We start from the raw sequence: 20,618 nt of genomic DNA, 5'->3' as shown, positions 1-20,618 counted from the left end.
GATCTCCCCATAGGAGTTTCGCCGTCCTACCGACCGTTTCGCTGTTCCACAATTTTGCATGCGCATTTGTCGCGCACTGCCTTAACTCGGACTGTGTCGACCCGAAAGGCTTCGGGTTAACCAAGTTTATTGTCGGCAGTCCTCTGGCCTTCACCGCCAAATCGTCTGCACACAAACGATGCGGCTTCTGCCTTCCTCAGAGAAGGCTTTAATCTCCTTCTTACACTGCAAGACTGTTCGTGACCTTACCGTCCTGGTTCTTATTGCCCTTTTGGCAATTTTACTGTCGGTAAAGATGTTCACACTAGACGTCCTAGCTTTGATCCATCCGTGTAACATGATCTTCCAGATGGTTATACAAGGTTCCGTAAATCCAAGGCTGTGCCTATGGCAGCAGTGCCTCGCACTCGACTTCAAGGTTCATCTAAGGTATCCGATCGGGAACCTCTTCCCTTCCTTTCAGGTTTTCTATCGTCGCCTCGATTATACCGCGATGGTATGAGCTGCTACCATCCTCAATCCATTATCCCATCGCCTTAAGTCTCATGGCCGCAGTGGCTGCCTCACACATAATCTGTATGTCAATGGGTCGGATATCTAGGATAGTCTCGAGTGTCCTAATGGGCGTGGTCCTCATCGCTCCGCTTATGCCAAGACAACATGTTCTCTGAACCTGTTGTATGGTCCACTTTTTCTCCTTAGCAGTCCACCTAACTACTGAGGCGTAACTAGGTGTTGGTCTAATCATGTTCCTGTAGAGCCAGTGGACTATCCTATGATTCAGCCCCCATTTCGAGCCTACGGCCCGTCTACATAGTGCCCAACATCTGTGAGCCTTCCCAGTACGCTCCTTAATGTGACACTTCCAATTTAGTTTCCTGTCCAAGATCACAGCTAAGTATTTGACCTTGTCAGATATCGAAATCGTCTTATTGAGGAAACGTGGAGCGTTAAATTGACCCACCTTCGTCTTCCTCGTGAACGGGCACAATTCAGACTTCTCTGGGTTAGCATTAAGACCTCTGGGTCTTACTGCCCTAAATACATGGTCCTACATTTGGATATCAAATTCGTATTCTACTCCCAAATACCTTTATTAGAGCCCCATATTGCGATGGTCATTAAAGAATTGCTGTTTGTGGGGTATTTTGGGAAAGGGGTAGACCCCCGAATGTGGGTACTCTACCTCCCACAACCTTTCATTTAAGCTCAACATTGACATGGTCTTATATATGCCCGATTTAGCGATTCGGGTGGTCCCCCAAACACTAAGCCCGGAAAATATATCAGCAACTTGCTTTATTCTCATATATCTATATATCATTTATTTGAACCCCATATTGCCATTGGCCTCAAAATTGGATATCAAATTCGTTTTCTAATCACATTTAAACTCCTTATTGCAAAAGTCGGCAAATATGTTCGGTTTGGGCTTTTGGCCCTAAAAACTATAAAAATTTAGTTCCACTCTCTTTAAGACCCAAATTGTCTTGGTGTGCAAATACGACCTATTGGGGATTGTTCGGGTGGTGAGACGTCCTCTAGACAGTTGGTCCCTAATGTTGACATCAGATACGTGGTCTAATCCCAAATACCTTTAATTTGACCCCCCTATTTCCATAGTCGGCAAACATGACCGGCTTGGGGGGTGTTTTAGGGGATGGGCGTCCACTCAGTGTGTTGGCCCTGAAAATATATATCGGATTCGTGCTCTACTCTAAAAACCCTCTTATTTGAGCCTCATATTGCAATAGTCAGCAAATACTTCCTATTTGGGTAGTGTTGTGGCGGTGGGGTGACCCCATAGACAATTTTCCCGAATATTGATATCAGATATGTGCTTTACTCCCAAAGACCTTTTTGTCCCCTTTGGGTGATGTTTTTGGGGAGAGGCGGCCCCCCCAAATACTTGGTCCCATATTTGGATATCAGATTCGAATTCTACACTTTTATTTAAGCCCCATATTCCTATGGTCAGTAAATAAGTGCAGTTTGGGAGGTGTTTTGGGGAAGAAGTGGACCCCCAGAAACGTGGTCCCACATTTGGATATTAGATTCGTATTCTACTAGCAAATACCTTTCATTTGAGTCCCATATTATCATGGTCGGCAAATATGTCCGATTTAGGGGCGTTTTGGGGGTTGGGGTAGTTCCCCTAACACTTCGTCCCACAATTGGATATCACATACGTTTTTTTATTCTAAATACCTTTCATTTGAGTTCCATATTGTCGTGATTGGCCTAAATATATGTTTGGTTTCCGACATTTGGATACCAAATTTTTATTTTTGGGGTACTATACGAGAGCACACAAAATTTCGCTTAAATCGCGCCACCCATCTCCGAGATCTGGCGTTTCTGAAAATTAGGATAAGGGGGAGGGTCCGGAGGAGACTAATTTCTCTGAGTGTACCTTATTTGTATTGTCAACCAAATCGGTCATTCTGACGAATTATCATGTTACATCCACATACATGTGGGACTACCATTTGTTTTAAGGATGTTACTTTAATTAGGCCCCATTTCCTTATGACTTAAAGCAATATTTATTTCGTTATTGTATTTTTTGTATATTTTTAATTGTACATAAGCGTGTAGCCTTTAATTGGTTTGTAAAACTTTTTCTTGTAATGGGCTTAAAGTTATTCCATTCGGGCCAACGTCAGTTGCATTGGTAACCAATGCAGGGCTTTTACATACAACCTGCTTGTTAAAGATGGGCAAAAAGGAATGCTCCATTTATAGCATCGTGTTGTGTTTAATTCGAATTTCTGGTTTTGTTGTGTTGGTGCATCTTCACCGGCTTATGTTTGGTGAATGGGGGAGTTTGGAGAGATGTTGCATCCCCAATTGTTTTCCAAGTGCATTTGGCATAAAGCCAACATTTTTAGGCGGAGGCCAAATTTTTATAAAAATAAATAAAAATCGACATCGTGTGTGTGCGTGTGTGTGTGTGTACTCGTACACGTATCCTACATATGTTTATATATAGTCTCAGTATGCCTCTTGTCTGACATGCTGTTAGATATGTACATGCCCGTATAAGAGGGAATTCTTCTTTTGATAGTCAGCAGCTTTCAATTTCATACACTCCACCATAGCATGGTGGGTACATCAACTTTATCATGTCTTTTGTTGCATTTTGAAATATCATATTCTACTTTTATTCTATTTGGGTATGATGTTTCGTTGATGTTGGTCGGCTGGAATTGTAAATGGTGCAAATACAGTGCGCCAGAGAAACTTACTTAATTGGAAAAAGTCCCAAACGTTGAGTTGGGTGGGGAGGAGGTCGCGAGGTAGACCCCTAGCCCCCTGGAAGGGGTAGGCCTCAAGTTTATTTCTCTCTCTTCAGTCAGTAACCATCATGCTGTGATTTAGGGAGCAGCGGTCCTTCGCCGTCAAGAGATTCTTTTTTTGTCTGGTGTGCGATGTCGGTAATGGGAATAATTGGTCCGTATTTTTTCGAAGAAAACAGCTCGTTACAGGAGCATGATCGAGGAATTTTTTCTTCCAAGCCTCGAAGAAATGAATGTTAGAAACGTGTGGTTCCAGTAAGATGGAGCTATAGCACACACAGCGTGAGACTCAATGAATTTGTTGCGACAACATTTCCCCGGCCGTCTCATCTCTCTCAGAGGCTATCTCCAGAATCCCAGAATTTAAACAAAAACTGAAGTACTTTTGTTTTTATTGACCTTTTAAATAAGTAAGTTTCTCTGGCGCACCCTGTAGGTCATTTGGGATTCTTAGTGAACAATGTCTTCTGACATAATTCGGGTATAAATGATGACACAGTTAGGTCGCATATCAAATATGGGTAAGGTAAGGTGTAAGTGGAGTGGAGGCCACCGTAACGCAGAGGTTAGCATGCCCGCCTATGACGCTGAACGCCTGGGTTCGAATCCTGGCGAGACGATCAGAAAAAAATTTTCAACGGTGGTTTTCCCCTCCTAATGCTGGCAACATTTGTGAGGTACTATGCCATGTAAAACTTCTCTCGAAAGAGGTGTCGCACTGCGGCACGCCGTTCGGACTCGGCTATAAAAAGGAGGCCCCTTATCATTGAGCTTAAAACTTGAATCGGACTGCACTCATTGATATGTGAGAAGTTTGCCCCTGTTTCTTAGTGGAATGTTCATGGGCAAAATTTGCAATTTACAATGTGTATGTGGGGGGGGGGGGGGGGTCCGTTTTTACTATTCCTTTGAAAGAATCGAAAGAGAGCCAGTGAAAATGGGTCTGGCAGTCAATGGAGATAAGACGAAATGGATGGTTTCAACTCCCAAAAAGCCTTGGGAACCACAACTTTGAGACAGTCAGTAACTTTATCTACCTCGGCACCGCCGTAACCGAAACGAATGACACCAGTTTTGAGATAAAGCGAAGAATAATACTGGCAAACAGATGCTACTTTGGACTAAGTAAGAAGTTTAGAAACAAGACCACCTCTCGACAGACGAAGACTACACTATAGAAGACACTGATACTACCCGTGCTTTTGTAAGGTTCTGAAGCATGGGTACTTGTGAAAGCAGATGAGGCAGTGCTTGGAGTATTTGAGAGAAAGATTCTTCGTAAAATATATGGACCAGTTTGCGTTAATGGAGAATATAGGCGACGTATGAACCACGAGCTGTATGACGACGATAGCATAGTTACACGCATCAAAATACAACGGCATGTTGTCAGAATGGATGAAGAAGCTCCAGCAAAGAAGTATTTTGAAGGCAAACACGGTGGTACACGCAAACCGGGAAGACCAAAAGCCCGATGGAAAGATCAAGTTGTGGGAGACACCTCGAAACTTGGTGTCAGAAGATCGAGGCGCTTGGAACGCTATTCTACGTTCGGCTAGTGAAACAAATATTCTGTCATAGCCAATTAAAGTAAAGTAAGGTGTAAGTGGCTTGGGGATATTGGCAACTAAGCAACGGTTTTGATTGGTTTTACCTTGGCAAAATCCAGACTTATCTTGGTCTTCCTTCTTTTCAAATTTGGACACATGTCCGTGAAGATAAAGATACATTTTGCTAGCAGAGACACAAACCCATTCATCTAGCAGCGTTCTGTCGCGAACTTAGCAGAGAATAAAAAAAAAATAATGTAAAACTTGAGGCAAAAATAACAAAACGAGCGCTAGCAGAACCACAAACATTTTGAATTTTGTAAAAAATTAATTACAACTTAAAAGATGCGGAAGGCTCTCTCTTAGTTTTTGCACGGTGGGCCATTCTGTTAATTCTAAATTTAACTTTAAATGCCAAATATCTCCAATACTGTGGTCTTTTTGGATATTCTGCTTTCCGATTTAGATCCTGGTCATCGAAAGCTTCCTTCACTATAAGTGGATACCCCGCATCCCTTCCAGTTTTTGCATTTTTCGGTTTGGACTTTTAAGTGTGGTAGGTCTGTCCGCCATGCATTTTTTACATTGTAACTTAATTTGTTTGTGTGGGGACGTCCTATATTCTAGCTGCCATGAGACGAGGAACGAATTTGGCTTTGGATTTGTGGTTAGTCGGAGAATCCAACACCTTATCTACACCGGTGGATGAGAGGCCAGCCACAATCCACATAAAGGCCAAATTGACGGATGACAAGGAAGAACACGCCAAGGATATTTTCTACGAGCGGCTTGGCCGCTGTCCCGCCCATGAAATTAAAATAGTTCTGGGAGACTTTAATCTTTGGCACATACACGAAGAAACTTCCGTTAGCAGCACTAGATTCCAACATCGAAGGATTCACACGGTCACATAGCTGTCACCCGATCAAGACCCGAGGGCGAAGCAAAGTTTCGCAACCATTTAGCGTGGCGAGAAACATTCGATTTGACACAGCAAGGAAGTTGGACATTGAAACGCTGTAAGCACAACAGATGGCAACGGTATACTCCACTCGACTGTCCCAACTGCTTGATGAGAGCACTTCTTGTCCCGATGATTCGACGGTGCAGTGGCAATCCATTGCCCACTCCATGGTAAATGCTGCGAAATCCGTACTTGGGTAAAGGAAGCCTCCTCTAAAAACCCCGTGGTACGACCAAGAGTCGAAATGCTACTGAAGCCAAGAATGCGACATACAGAGCGACGTTGCAATCAGTAGCAACGCGGCAGATGGAGGAGAGGCATCGGGAGAAAAAGAGAGAGAAATAGAAATGCGTGAGTTTGAGCGAATTGAGATATACAGGTGTCATAATGAAATTCTGCCAAAGAATAAAACATCAAACCGATGGCTATGGTGCAGGCACATCCTCCTGCAGAGACAAAGAGGAAAATCTGGTAACTGACATAGATAGTGTGCTGAGGATATGGAAAAAACATTTTACACAGCTGCTATTGTCTGACGTTGGCCTCGAAGAGGATACCGTAGAACCAAACCCTGATGATGGTCTAGAATGTTTACCTTCCAATCAGAATGAGGTCCAAGCATCTGTGACTCGACTAAAGAAAAACAAGGCAGTAGGAGCCGTAGGGGTTACCCGCTGAACTATTTTAGACTGTATGCATCAGCTTATCTGCGCGATCTGACTAGAAGTATGCATACCCGATGTTTGGAACCTATAATTTCTCGTACACAAGAATGGAGATTAGACGAAATATGACAATTACGGAGGAATAAGTCTCCTCCCGATCGCAAACAAGATGCTCTTGAGCCTACTGTGTGAAAGATTGCAATCTAAAGTCCCTAAGATAATTGGGCCCTATCAATGCGTCTTAAGATCTGGTAAATCCACCGTAGACCAGATATTCACACTGCCCTCTAGTGGCTCAAGAAGTCAAGACCCACGATCGGTTTATATGGCAGCTATATCAAAACATGGCCCATTAACAATCCCAACTGACCTACACTAATAATAAGTATTTGTGCAAAATTTCAAGCCCCTAGCTTTACTCCCTTACTCCTTATCATGCTTTCGACAGACGGATGGACATGGCTAGATCGACTTAAAATGTCATGACGGATCAAGAATATGGGGTCTTAGACGAAAATTACTAGGTGTTACAAGCGGAATGACGAAATTAGTATACCCCCATCCTATGGTGGAGGGTATAACAAGTAAAAGAGTGCTAAGTTCGGCCGGGCCGAATCTTATATACCCTCCTCCATGGAAGGCATAAATCAAGTTCTTTGCACGGTTTCTCTTTATAGGTAGAAACTAAAAATAGGTATTGGGGGATCATAACCAGAAATCCCCATTGAATTTTGTATATGTTTGGATGAGAATTGCGCACTTCAGAGTCTCAGGTAGTATATTCTAAAGATGGGTTTATATAGGAGCTATATAAGGTTTGCACCGATTCGGATCATACTTGGTACATCTGTTGGAGGTAATAGGAAAAGTCATTGTGCATAATTTCAGCCAAATCGTATAAAAATTGCGCCCTCTAGAATTTCAACATGATCATGGAAAGATTTGGCCAATTTAGAATCCCAACGGATCTACATTAATAAGAAGTATTTGTGCTCATTTTCAGGCGTCTAGCCTTACTCATTCGAAAGTTATCTTGACTTCGACAGACGTACGGACATGGCTAGATCGACTTAAAATGTCATGACGATCAAGAATAAATATATGTTATGGGGTCTAAGACGAATATTTCGAGGTGTTGCAAACGGAATGACGAAATTAGTTTACCCCCCTCCTATGGTGGAGGGTATATCAACAATGTTATGCAGCAGTTGCACTTGTGCATTGCTTATAGAACAAAGATGGAAAATAGCAAACTACGAATCAGAAAGTTGGGATTTACGTGCCGAATAGCAGTACGTTAAAACAGAACTGTTGTGCGTTGCTTTTGTGGAATTTGTTTGCAGAGTTGTGTTTCTCAATGCAACGCTCAAAAACAAAGCTCAACGCGCTCATAATTTTTTGAGCGTTGCATTGAGTAATACATCTCTGCAAACAAATTCCACAAAAGCAATGCGCAACAGTTTAAAGCCTTAACAGGATGAGCGCGCTGAAAATGCTACTATGCAAACAAATGTCAAAAAATCAACTCGCAAAAGTTAAACAATTTAAAACTTTGGCGACTTACAACACTACTTAACGTGTGGCAACACAGATTGACGCTCGCAGTCAAGCGTCCAAGTAAATTTTTTTTAACTTTCCCGCTCTGCATTTGTTTGATTAGTGTGTAGAGTTGCCTTTTGCAACGCGACACTCAAAACAAAGCTCAGCGCGCTCATTCTGTTTTGGCCCTAAGAATTTTCAACTTTGACGACTGGCGTCATTCTGTGTTGCCATACGTGAAGGAATGTTTTTGGGAGACAGAGTTAAAAATTGCTTAACTTTGCGCCTTGCTTTTTAGATATTTGTCTGCAGAGGTGTATTTCTTAATGCAACGCTCAAACGCTTCTGTTTCAGGCATGATAGTCTGTTTTCGTTAAGTTCGATTTATGTATGTTGTCATCTCTGTTTTGCAAAAAAGATTCTCATTGTGTCACTTACAGCCGACAACCCAGCATGAGAAAATTGAAATTTATACTTGCAGTGTACGAAGGGCTATACTCTGTATTTTTTGTAGCTGGTACGAAACAAGACATGAGAAGCTTGTGGCTGGGTAGTACGTTGGATTCTCTCAGGACAAAGACCCGTCAATCATTTACTATATGTGTCCATGATACGGATTAATACAAAAACGCGTTGATAAAATGAAATTCAGACCAATATCTAGAGAGTCCAATTGACCTTATCCAAGACCATAGCAATGTGCTGTACAATGCTGTACATGCAACCCTAGAGACAACCGATATTATCAGACTGTTTCCAGAAAGTAAGCATAATGAATTGTTGGCAGTGATATTATCTGCAGAAAAGTACTGAAAAGAGGACAAATGTTCTGACTTTTTCATCTCTGCAGTATAGGCATTCCTTCTCGCTCTCTGTTTCATAGGCTCAAGTATTCTAGACTCTGAGATTGTGTGTGTGCTTCGGTTGGTTTTTCGCAAAAGAGCCAAGAGTAAGTAAAAACAATGATTCAAGTCTGTGAAATCTTCCTTCTTCTATGCGGCCTTTTGCAAATACTCATACATACTTACGTTCATACATACGAGAACATACCCTACAAACATTTTTCATAATTTTTGAGGAGCGTTTGTCCCCGCGATTGATAAAACAGTCTTCTGGGCCATTTTTGAGGAAGTTTTCTTACGTATGAGTCGCGAAATATTCGCGGAAGTTTTAGCAACTCTTCACGACGATTATTACGCAACTCATTGCGTTATAATCGTCCGTATGAGCCGTGAAACACTCTTCTGGAATATTAATGGACAATTCATTGGGTGTGCGGAAGTTTAAGCAACACTTCGCATTATAATCGTCCAAAAGATTTGATATACACATATATCCTGGGTTAACTTTTTGCCATTGCTTTTATTTTAAGAACTGTCGCGTGTAGGACCTGTATTGAATAATTTTATTCTATGGTTTGTTTTAAGTGGACAACTTCCCAAACATCAAACAGAATTCTCACTTGGATTATATCACGATTGTTACTCGTCCAAGCAAGTAATGCGCAACTCTTACAGCCTATCCCTGCAACTTTATTGCTTCCATTCTCTCGCACGCTATCAGACAAACAGCTGATTTGCGTCCCAACAGGAAGCAGTTAAACGATTTATCGGGTGAGTCACAATGTGAAAAAAGACGCAAGCTATTTGCTTTGCAATCGTGTTTCACTATGGATATATTGGCGTCCATTATAAAACTGGCTATATTGGCGTCTATTATGGCCTTAGTAGCCAATGATTTAATAACCCACATACTAAATACGATATTTTCCATGAACATTCCCTTAGGGAACAGGGAATACTTCTTTCATATCAATAAGTGCAGTCCGATTAAAGTTTAAGCTCAATGATAAAGTTAAAGCTCATATCCCACTTATTAAATTTATATTTACTATAAGCTTGGTATTTAAGTTACGTTAGGTTGAAAAGAGGCTGCGAATATGAATCTGCCCCATGCCACCATGGGCATACACCTAAGCCCGTATTCGGCTTGTTGTGCGCTCTAAGTACTATAAAGTAACCTTGAAAAAGTAAATCTAAGTTTGGAATTCCGTGCTACTTACAAAATCCTTAATTGTTTTCCATGCCACGCCCCTAAGTTGGTTCATGTCTGGTATTGTGTCCACACCTAAGTACTGGTGTCTGTTAGCCGCGATAGCCAGTTTACTGTCCGTAAAGATGTTCACACTGGACATCCTCTTAGTATTCAAATAAATCAAATAGGAAGACAAATGTTAAATACGCTGACTTGCATTTAGTCATTCCGTTTGCAACACATCGAAATATCCATTTCCGACCCTATAAAGTATATATATTCTTGATAAGCAAATCAAAGACGATCTAGCCATGTCTGTCCGTCTGTCTGTTTAAATCACGCTACAATCTTTAAAAATTGAGATATTGAGCTGAAATTTTGCAGAGAATCTGTTTTATGGGCTATATCGGACTATAGCTTGATATAGCCCCCATATAGACCGATCCGCCAATGTAAGGTCTTAGGCCCATAAAAGCCACATTTATTATCCGATTTTGCCAAAATTCGGGACAGAGAGTTGTGTTAGCGCCTTCGACATCCTTCTTCAATTCGGCCCAGATCGGTTCAGATTTGGATATAGCTACCCTATAGACCGATCCGCCGATGTAAAGGCCCATAAAAGGCGCATTTATTGTCCGATTTTGCCATTTATTGTACGATTTTTTTTTTTTGGGTCTTCAACATCCCTCTTCAATTTGGTTCATATTTGGATATAGCCATATAGACCGATCTCTCGATTTAAAGTCTTGGCCTCCTAAAAGGCGCATTTATATATCGATTCCGCTGAAATTTGACACAGTGATTTATGTTATGGTTTTCGACATCCGTGTCGTATATGGTTCAGATCGGTCTGTATTTTGTATTTGGACAACGACCACTCAATGTCAGCGCCGAGTTTGGTCCAAAACGAACCATATTTCGATATAGCTGATATGGGGGCATAAATTATGCATTTTCACCGGATTATGACGAATGGTGGATTGCATATATACCCGAGGTAGTGGATATCCAAAGTTCGGCCCGGCCGAACTTAACGCCTTTTTACTCTTTTTTTGATTCATTGTGTTAACTGCTCTGATTAGTGAAGGCTTATGTTCCGTTTTTAATGTGTTTTAGCGATTTGTTTTTGTCAAATTTAGGTTGTTTTTCAAACTGTAGATCTGGACAAATCTTCTCTCACTCACGAAACGTAAGGCCATTCGAATAATTATATATTAGATGGTGAAACCCATACACGCTTGAGATTGAATGACTACCATTATTTTTCATAGCTTGTCACTTAGCTTAGTGAAACGGGCCCTTAAAGAAAAGTGTTTTATAAGTCTTCCAAATCACACATTTGTTGCACGATTCTTGGGCGATTTTAAGATCTTTCAAGACTCCTCCGACTTACTCGTTAGCAACTTATATGGAAGATTCGCCGAACATTCTTCCAGGAGATCCGTCTTGAGGACACAATTCCTCAGGAGAGGGGAATCATCTACGACACTTAAACGAACTCCTACGCGGTCATAACCTTCCTCTCGAATATTGCGCGGAAGATTATTTGGCGATCGAAAATGTTTGCAGGGTATTTTCCAATGAAATTTGTTGGCTGTTAGTTGTGTGTTTCCGTGAGGGTGAGTACCGAGTGGTTTAGCAGCACTTCATTGTGAATGGCTTTAAGTTTGGGTGAGGGATTGCTTTCACAAGCACAACGTGGTGAGTCCGCAGTTGACGACACAATTCCTCTGCAAAGTTCACGCTAAAAATCGATGACCTACATCCAATTAAACGGGTGACAGTGGTTGGAGCCGTATTTGGCGACAAGTAGAATGTCATGCCTCTCTGCCCTTTTCGGAAACTGTAACAGGCGGCATTTTCAGCAATAATTCGCACAGAAACACACACACACACACTTGGCTCTCGAGAAAGTTTTCTTGCCCTAATCCGATGCTTGGCTTTTTATTTCCTTTTATCCGGCATTTTTGAAAAGAGAAAATGCGGAAGCAAGTGTTTTCTTTGTGTCTACCAGTTTTATGGCCTTTGCTTTTGAATAGTCTATTAAAATTGCATAACAAGAATGCAGTTGAGTGCGTTAAAAATGAGAGCAAATAAGTTAAAAGAGTGGTAAATTTGCTTGGTTTACGGCTATGTGCCTTAAACCATTAATCTAAGGAAATCTTATGAAAACTAAACAAATTCCACATTCCACTTTTGGGTGCAGTGAATGGTGCTATAATGGTGCATGGCTTAGAATGTCCACTTAGGACATTCAACTTAACTAAAACTAAATTGCGCCGCACTCATTGGTATAATGGGACGGCTTCTTAGGAAACTGGCTTCCTTTGTAAGAAAATAATGGCAATCTCCAAATTTCAATTAACATTATATTCATACACCTAGGTAAAACCGTTTGTATTATAGAATAAAATGTTAAATGTGATCTATATTCCGGGTTAATATAACATTAAAAAAAAAATTTTCAACATGTTTTAAAGATCCATCTTGTTTCTTCATGGGAAATACGAATTAAGTCTCTATCTCTGGGAAACATATATCTGAATTCAAAAACCACCCTCGATTGCAGCAGATCTCTCTACGAGATGGTTGAACAGTTCGAAATTCACCTGTTGTGGGTTCCGGTTCACAAAGATATTTCAGAGAATTGTAGACCAGAGGAGCTTGCGAGTATAGGAACTACCTAACACATTCCAGAGGAACTGTAGTCAGTGTGTATGTCTGTAGGCACATGTAAGCTAAGTCATCAGGATCAAATGGTTACAAAGTGGGGGTTGTGAACACTCCGAAATTAGGTCGCCCAATCTAGACTTGATGAGGTCAACAACTTTGCTGACACTGTCTAGAACAGATATGTAAGTCATCCAGTCCGCCATGACAGGTAACTGCCTCATCGGTAAACATGCTGACAGACTGAGGGTTGCAAGAAACGACTTCTGCAGAAGCTGTGAGGTCGGCGAGGAAGAAGTGACTATAGATCCAAATCTGATCTGATCCAAATCAGAAGAGTTCCACTTTAGGCTCTCATTTTTTTGAGCACTTGTAAGATTTAGCTGATGTGAAAATTCGCTAGTTGTTGGGATTTTTAAAGCAATCTGGTTGGTTCAGCGGTAAAAACTAGAAGGCATCTTCCTTTCCCTGTTACTGTGGTGGTGTGATGGCAATCTGTCACACAAACCTAGCCTAGGTGGACAAAGAGGTTCAAAACCTCTTGCATCGCGTAACCGAGCTTGCGTATGAATACTGCCCTTGCCTCTACGTGGATAGAAATGTAGATTTGGCGGCCTTTAGATACCCGCAATTAGTTTGCAGGTGGTGTTCTGCTACGACACCCAACCATTGTGTCAAACATGGTCTAAATTGGTCTCCCAATTTGACACCTTGAGCCATTAAATGTCGCCATTGTTATCTGATTGAGCTGAAATTTTCTACGAAATGTTCTGTTAGGACTACCAACAACCATATCTAGTATGATCCAAATCGGTATATAATGACCTCCCTTGCGATCGGTATGATGTACTGGAACAATCCAGCCTCAATAATCAGGATTAAATTGTTTATGTTTCTGGAGCTGGAATTTCGGGCTGGCTTTCTCCTAGTCTTACTAGTCCGAGCCGAAATGGAGATGAACTTCGAACCATGGTTTTGTGCTGTATACAGCGAACGGATACAATCATCATTAGTTAGGTGCACCACATGTGATGGCTGGATCCGCCGCCGGAAAAGTAGAAATTGCTCACGCCTTCTAACTACCCCGTCACCAACACCACTTCTTCAATTCCCACCTCACGGTCACACTCTCCACCTCGGTTTATACAACAATCATTGCCCTATGCCTTGTCACCACAGGTCCTACCACAACGCCATACCTTAACACCACATATCAGCGTGCCTACCCGGGTTGGTAATAAATGAATGCATTTAAATTGCAACGGCCTCCGGAAATAGAAAAAAAGATATCGGTTACCACGCGCAGACACGGCGTCACGATTAATGCGAAGAGACAAATCAACTCCGGACATTACAGGTGTAACAACTACATCGTCATACGAAGAGATAGAGTGAGAAATTATAGTAGGGTCATTCCGTTCAGGACGATAGAACTTAAGCAGACGTTACGGGATAATACAAGCGAATCGAATCACAAGCGATTGCTCTCAAATCAGGTAACACTAAGATAGAACTATAAAATGTGTATATTCCTCCAGTTTTCTCCTGCCAATCCGGTTAATGCCCTGATGTTGTAGCATTGCTCGTGGGTGAAAACCGTACAGTTATGGGAGATTTCAACGTTCATCATGCACTCTGGTCCTCAGAACATGTGGAAGATCAGAGAGGTACCGATCAGGTGGAACGTATAGATAACTTCCCGTTCTGCGCCTAAACGACGAGCAATTGTGGCTCATATGACATTACAACAGTCAGCGCAAATCTGATAGAACTGGCAAACTATTGTCATCCTCACCTCAGACCACGTTCCAATTATCATAAAGCTTCATCGTCCGAATGATTTAATAGACTCCTAGCGCCGAAAACATACATAGGTTAACCTGAAGAGGGTATATTTCTCAGGTTTCAGAGTTCATACCGAAGACGCACTCCGACGACCAGTTTTAATATCGGCTCACGCTACGATCTACGAAAGGGCAAGGAACAAGAGGAACATACTCCTCAAATCTTTGGCCGGCAAGGCCGGTAAATGAACAAGAAACCGCTGTTGACGACCTTTAAGGCGATCGGGTGACCCGTGATATATTGTGTGGCCTCTGTATGGACATGTCAGAATGCGGCGCTAAGAATCATCACAGGATGGCCTTCCATCCCAGAAACAAAAATAACAAGTAAAAAGGCGTTAGAACTTTGGACACCCATCAGCTCGAGTATATATATGTAAACCACATTTCGTCAAAACCCGGTGAAAATGCATACTTTATGCCCCAGAGCAGCTATATCGAAATATGTTCCGATTTGGATCAAATACTAATAAGTACAAGTCATTGTTCAATTGTGTACAACTAAATATTGGTCTTTTTAGTAGCTATATCTAAAAAAAATAAACCGATCTTAACCATATACGACACGGATGTCGAAAGCCTAACATAAGTCACTGTGCCAAATATTAGTGAAATCGGATTATAAATGCGGCTTTTATGGAGCCAAGACTTTAAATCGAAATATCGGTCTATATGACAGCTATATCCAAATCTGGACCGATTTGGGACAAGTTGCAGAAATTGAAGAAGAATGTCGAAGGGCCTAACATAACTAAATGGCCCAAATTTCGGCCACACCGGATAAAAAATCGCCTTTTATGGGCCCAAAACCCTAAATTGAGAGATCAGTCTATATGGCAGCTATACGTAAATCTTGATCGATCTAGGCCAAATTGCAGAAATATGTCGAAGGTCTTAACTTAACTCACTGTCCCATATTTCGGCGACATCGGACAATAAATGCGCCTTTTATGGGATTTATCGGTTTATATGGCAGCTATATTCAATTATGAAGCGATCGGAGCCAAATTGAAGAAGGATGTCAAAGGCCCTAACACAACTCGCTGACCAATAAATCGGCGACAGCGGAGAGTAAGTGCGCCTTTATGGGCCCAAAACCTGAAATCGAGAGATCGGTCTATATGGCAGCTATATCCAAACCTGAAACGATCTGGGCCAAATAGAAGAAGGATGTCGATGGACCTAACCAGCTCACTGTCACAAATTTTGACAAAATCGGGTAATAAATTCGCCTTTTATGGGCCCTAGACCTTAAATCGAGAGATCGATTTATATGGCAGCAATATCTAAATCTGGACCGATCTGGGCCAAATCGAAGTGTGATATCGACTGGACGAACACAACTCACTGTCCCAAATTTCAGCAAAATTGCATAATAAATGTGGCTTTTATGGGCCTATGACCCTAAATCGGCGGATCGGTCAATATGGCAGCTATATCCAAATCCGAATCGATCTGGGCCAAATTGAAGAAGAATGTCGAAGGGTCTAATATAACTCACTGGACCCGAAATCGGCGTATATATTAAGATATAGTCCGATATAGCTTCGAACTTTGAACTCAACCTGCTTAGGGACAAAAAGAGAATCTGTGCAAAGTTTCAGATCAATATCTCTATTTTTAAAGACTGTAGCGTGATTTCAACAGACAGGCGGACGGACGTGTCTAGATCGTCTTAGATTTTAACGCTGATCAAGAATATATATACTTTATAGGATAGGAAATGGATATTTCGATGTGTTGCAAACGGAATGACAAAATGAATATACCCCCATCCTTCGGTGGTGGGTATACAAACATCTGAATGTTTAAGAACGCAGTCCGCCCACACCTCGCGGTTCCGCTTACAACTGTCTCTTACAATGTGGGTCTACACAATATCCACCAAGATGCAGAAATTAGTGCGACCTTATCATATCGATCCTTAGTGGGCGCCCATTACAACAACAACAACAATTATTCTGGTCCCACTGAGATCCGGATGGTGTATCAGACTGAACTCGTATCGTTCAAGGTAAGACGATTCTAATACAAATATCTGCCCTGTATACAGCTCTACACCCCATGATACCATTCAGCTAATTAGGTGCTCAGCGAAATCAACGAATCTGACTTCAGAGGCACTGCACTATGAACCGATTTAGTTGAAGCAGCCAGTTTTTTAGAGCTGGATCTTGGAACCAATGTCGTGTAAGGATGATCTCAGAGTGAGGAGTGGATTTGGGAGACTGAAGAAGAGTAGATAAACTTGCAACGTGTGGTTACAACAACAATAACAGCAGCTCAAATTTTTGCCTGATTTGCCAGAATTTTGGCACATAAAGTAGACGTATGCCCTTCAAATAAGAACATTCGAGTTCAGTTTTAGCAGCATCCATGGTGGGGGGATCAAACGATTCGGCCCGGCCCAATTGTGAACATTTTTACTTGTTTCAATTTCTAAATTTTCAAAGGCTTGTACCCTTTTAACCACAATATTCTGCTTTATTCCATTACAGGGAGCCATAATACGTGAGGTCGAGGAGGGTGTTCGTTGCGAGCAGTGCAAAACTGAATGCTCAGGATTTGCTGCCCATGGTTGGAGGTAAGTCATACAGTACGGGGGGAAAGAGTGCTCTAACATAATGAAAATGGCTGCTGTAATGAATTTATGATAATGAAAAACGCCGGCCCGCTATCATTGAGGTGGGCCAGTTTCCGTTTACCTGAGAGCACCAACACAAGCTTTGAGTATGTTATTAAATTACGCTACATGGCAGTGCACTTTTGTTGCACAGCTGATGTCAATTGGATTTTCTGCCGAGAAAAAAGTTCATTTTTAAGTGCAATTCATGAGGAGTGTTACACAGAAAAAAATAACTCTAAGAAAAAACCAAATACCAAATTTGTATGTGAAACAGTTAAATCTCAACCAATTTCAATTGTTGAAGTAGGTTTGTGGAGACTGGGCAGACAAAATAATTGACATTTTGTGGATTTTCGACAAATTCTTTTGTTGAGTTAGTGGTTAAAATAGGCGTACGACCATGCAGCACACCAGACACCCATGCCATTCGTGATTTGCAAACCCGGCTTTGAATCCCCTGGCCGGTCAAACATTTTGTTTTTTTATTTTCTTTTAACAAATTTTAGAAAATTTGGGTAAAAAAATGCGCACTTATTTTTGTGTGCAGTAATGTTTATTGTGTTATTTCATCATAGAGAAAATGGTGTCGGTAGGCTGGATGATGCGTGCAAGACTACCAAACATTAGGTAATGAGTTCAAGGGTAATGGTAGAGAGCGAACACGAGAGTAGCAGTACACAAACGAGAACAACAGCACAAGCCGTACAAATAAAACAAAAACAAACAACACACACACACACATATTAAAGCTGTACAGCAAAGCACCCTACAAACATTTTTCATAATTTTGGAAGAGCGTTCGTCCCCGCGATGAAAATAACAATCTTCTGGAAGATTTTTACCCAAATGCTCTTCCGTATGAGTCGCGAAACACTCTTCTACGATGTCATTGGATAATCTATTTCGTGTGCGAATGTTTTAGCAACTTTTCGCCACGGTTCGTTTACAAGCCATTGCGTTATAATCGTTCGCATGAGTCGTGAAACACTCTTCTGGGTTGTCATTGGACAACTCTTCGCGACAATAAATGCGCAACCCATTGCGTTATAATCGCTCGTATGACCCGTAAAACACTCTTCTAGGTTATCATTGGATAATCCATTGCGTGTGCGGAAGTTTAGCAACTCTTCTCGACGATTATTGCGCAACCCATTGTGTTATGGTCGTCCAGAAGATTTGTTTATAAATTGCCAGAGTTAACTTTTCGCGATTGTTTTTATTTTCAAACCTGGTGCGTTTAGGACTTGTATTGAATTATGTTATTCGATGTTTGGTTTTGAGTGGACATCGCCCACAACACCAAACAGAATTCTTACATGGTTTGTGACGATTGGTACCTAGTGCGACGGAAATGACGATTAACACAAAAAATTTAAGTTTCTTCGTAGTTGTAACGCTTTTGATGAACAAATAATCTTGATATGCATTTTAGATCTTCTAACCGAATAACGCGTAACTCTTTAGAACCATATTTAATAAATATTCCAAAACACTCATTTGTTACTCGTCGAGAAGAGTAATGGGCAACTCTTCCTGAAGAGTATTTTATAAATCTTCCAAAACACTCATTTGTTAGTCGAACACACGATTTTTGCGCGATTCTTTACCTACTCTTTAGTAAGGAACAGGTGTTGTTCCATGATATAAATATAAGGGAGAAAGTGGCACAAGCCACGCCATAGGGGGCATTTTATCGCCACTCATATGGGTGACCACCACAAATGAACTTTTACGGATGCTGACTGAGGAGGGATTTAACAGACAGACGCAGACAGGCGCTGTGCAGACGGGGTCAAAGAATACTTCTAATGGGTAAGAATCCGAACCATCTATGCAGAAGGGCCGAAAGGATCTTGCATATGGCATGTAACTTAGCTAGACCCAGAGAAGACTGAAATATGCCTTTTAACGAGGTGTGAAGAATGGAAGAGGTTTCCGATCGGATACCTGAGATGAACCTTGAGATCGAGTGTGAGGCACTGCTGCTATGGATGGATCAAAGCTAGAGGACAGACTGGGCCTGGGGGTCTACATTGAGAACCCAGTGACTGAGATCTCTTTTAGACTTCCTGACCATAATACGGTTCTGCAGGCGGAGATCCGGCCGATCGTGGAATGCGTGAGGTGGTGTGGTGCTAATGCGAGGACGTCGAGTGTAAACATCTTTACGGACAGTAAAATTGCCATAAGGCCAATATCAACCAGGACGGTAAGGTCATGAACAATCTTGCAGTGTAAGAAGGAGATTAACGCCTACTCTGAGGATAGCAAAATCCACATCGATTGGGTTCTATACACTGTTCCAGACATGAACCAACTTAGAGGAGTGTCTTTTTCGAGGTTACTTTAATATTGTATTTGGAGCGCACAACAAGCCGACTACTGGCTTAGGTGTATGTATATAGTGGGGCGGATTAATATCTGCACCTTTTTTTCAACCTAACCTAACCTACTCTTTAGTAACTCATGTGGAAGATTCGCGGAACACTCTTCCAGAAATTTCGTCTTGAGGACACAACTCCTCACGCTCGTCTACGACTCTTAGACGAGGTCGTCCGCCAAGGTAACCTTCATCTAGAAGATTCGCTGTAGATTGTTTGACGATCAAAAACGTTTGCAGGGCAAGCACACATTTTTGGCATGATTTTGGTTATAACAGTTATTTATTTTTTTCTAAATAAAATTGTTGTGCCTTTCAACAACAAATTGGGTAGCTGAGATTCGAAATAAATTGTTGCAGGAAAAATAACAAATTTTGTCGTCGTTTTTTCGAAAAAATTATTGTTTTTCAAAATGATTTTTATCTGTATACGTTTTGAGCAAGGTGACATGCTTGTTACTAATGAAAATAACGTATGCGATGAGACAGTGGTTATATTTTGTATTGTACGCAGTTGATGTTGGGGATCTACGCATAATGGTCCAAACCGAAATCCATTGGCCAAAGGACTTTGGATTGAGTTCGAATATGATTTGTTTTTTTTATCGATAAACAAGCACCAAAGCTTTCGTCAGAGCTCTCAACCGGAAATCATGCATAGAACTTTGCGTTTCTTAGCCGCTTTAACACGACAACATAAGCCCAGGAGCTTGGAAATAATGCGCATGTGTGTTAGTATGCCCACCTCTGCTTTAAAATGCCAGCCAAATTGATCCATCAATAAATTCCCTGTTTGACCCATATAATTTCTTTTTGCCGACAATGTGAATTGTGTTTGTAATCAAGGAACCTATAGCTATATTCTTTGGATAATTTTTTTGGCTCCACTGATTTTTGCTGCCGATTCTATAGCAAATTGACGCGTTATTTCCAAGTCCCGCAACAGATGTTGTCGAACAACTTTTGCTTTTAAGATATCGCTTGGGCCTAAATTACAATGTTTTTTCCTTAATTATAATGTTTATTTATGTGGGCATTTTATTGTTG

The 20,618-nt window shown here is 41.3% G+C and overlaps 1 protein-coding gene and 1 long non-coding RNA gene across 2 annotated transcripts in view; one reads left to right on the top strand and one right to left on the bottom strand.

Moving 5' to 3' along the window:
* Window positions 1-20,618, top strand: part of LOC106090082 (four and a half LIM domains protein 2) — a 579,753-nt gene that overhangs the window by 177,528 nt on the left and 381,607 nt on the right. The window contains exon 2 of the mRNA XM_059361321.1: window positions 17,064-17,149. The gene's annotated coding sequence lies outside the window, so the exon portion shown is untranslated. The remainder of the gene's footprint in view (window positions 1-17,063; window positions 17,150-20,618) is intronic.
* The window catches only part of LOC131994370 (uncharacterized), a 111,798-nt gene that overhangs the window by 2,645 nt on the left and 88,535 nt on the right, over window positions 1-20,618 (bottom strand). The gene's annotated exons all lie outside the window — the stretch shown is intronic.

The sequence above is a fragment of the Stomoxys calcitrans genome, chromosome 1 (genome assembly GCF_963082655.1).
Source record: "Stomoxys calcitrans chromosome 1, idStoCalc2.1, whole genome shotgun sequence".
NCBI classification, from domain to species: domain Eukaryota; kingdom Metazoa; phylum Arthropoda; class Insecta; order Diptera; family Muscidae; genus Stomoxys; species Stomoxys calcitrans.
The sequence above is the reverse complement of the archived record's forward strand: the minus strand, read 5'-3'. Positions and strand labels throughout refer to the sequence as shown.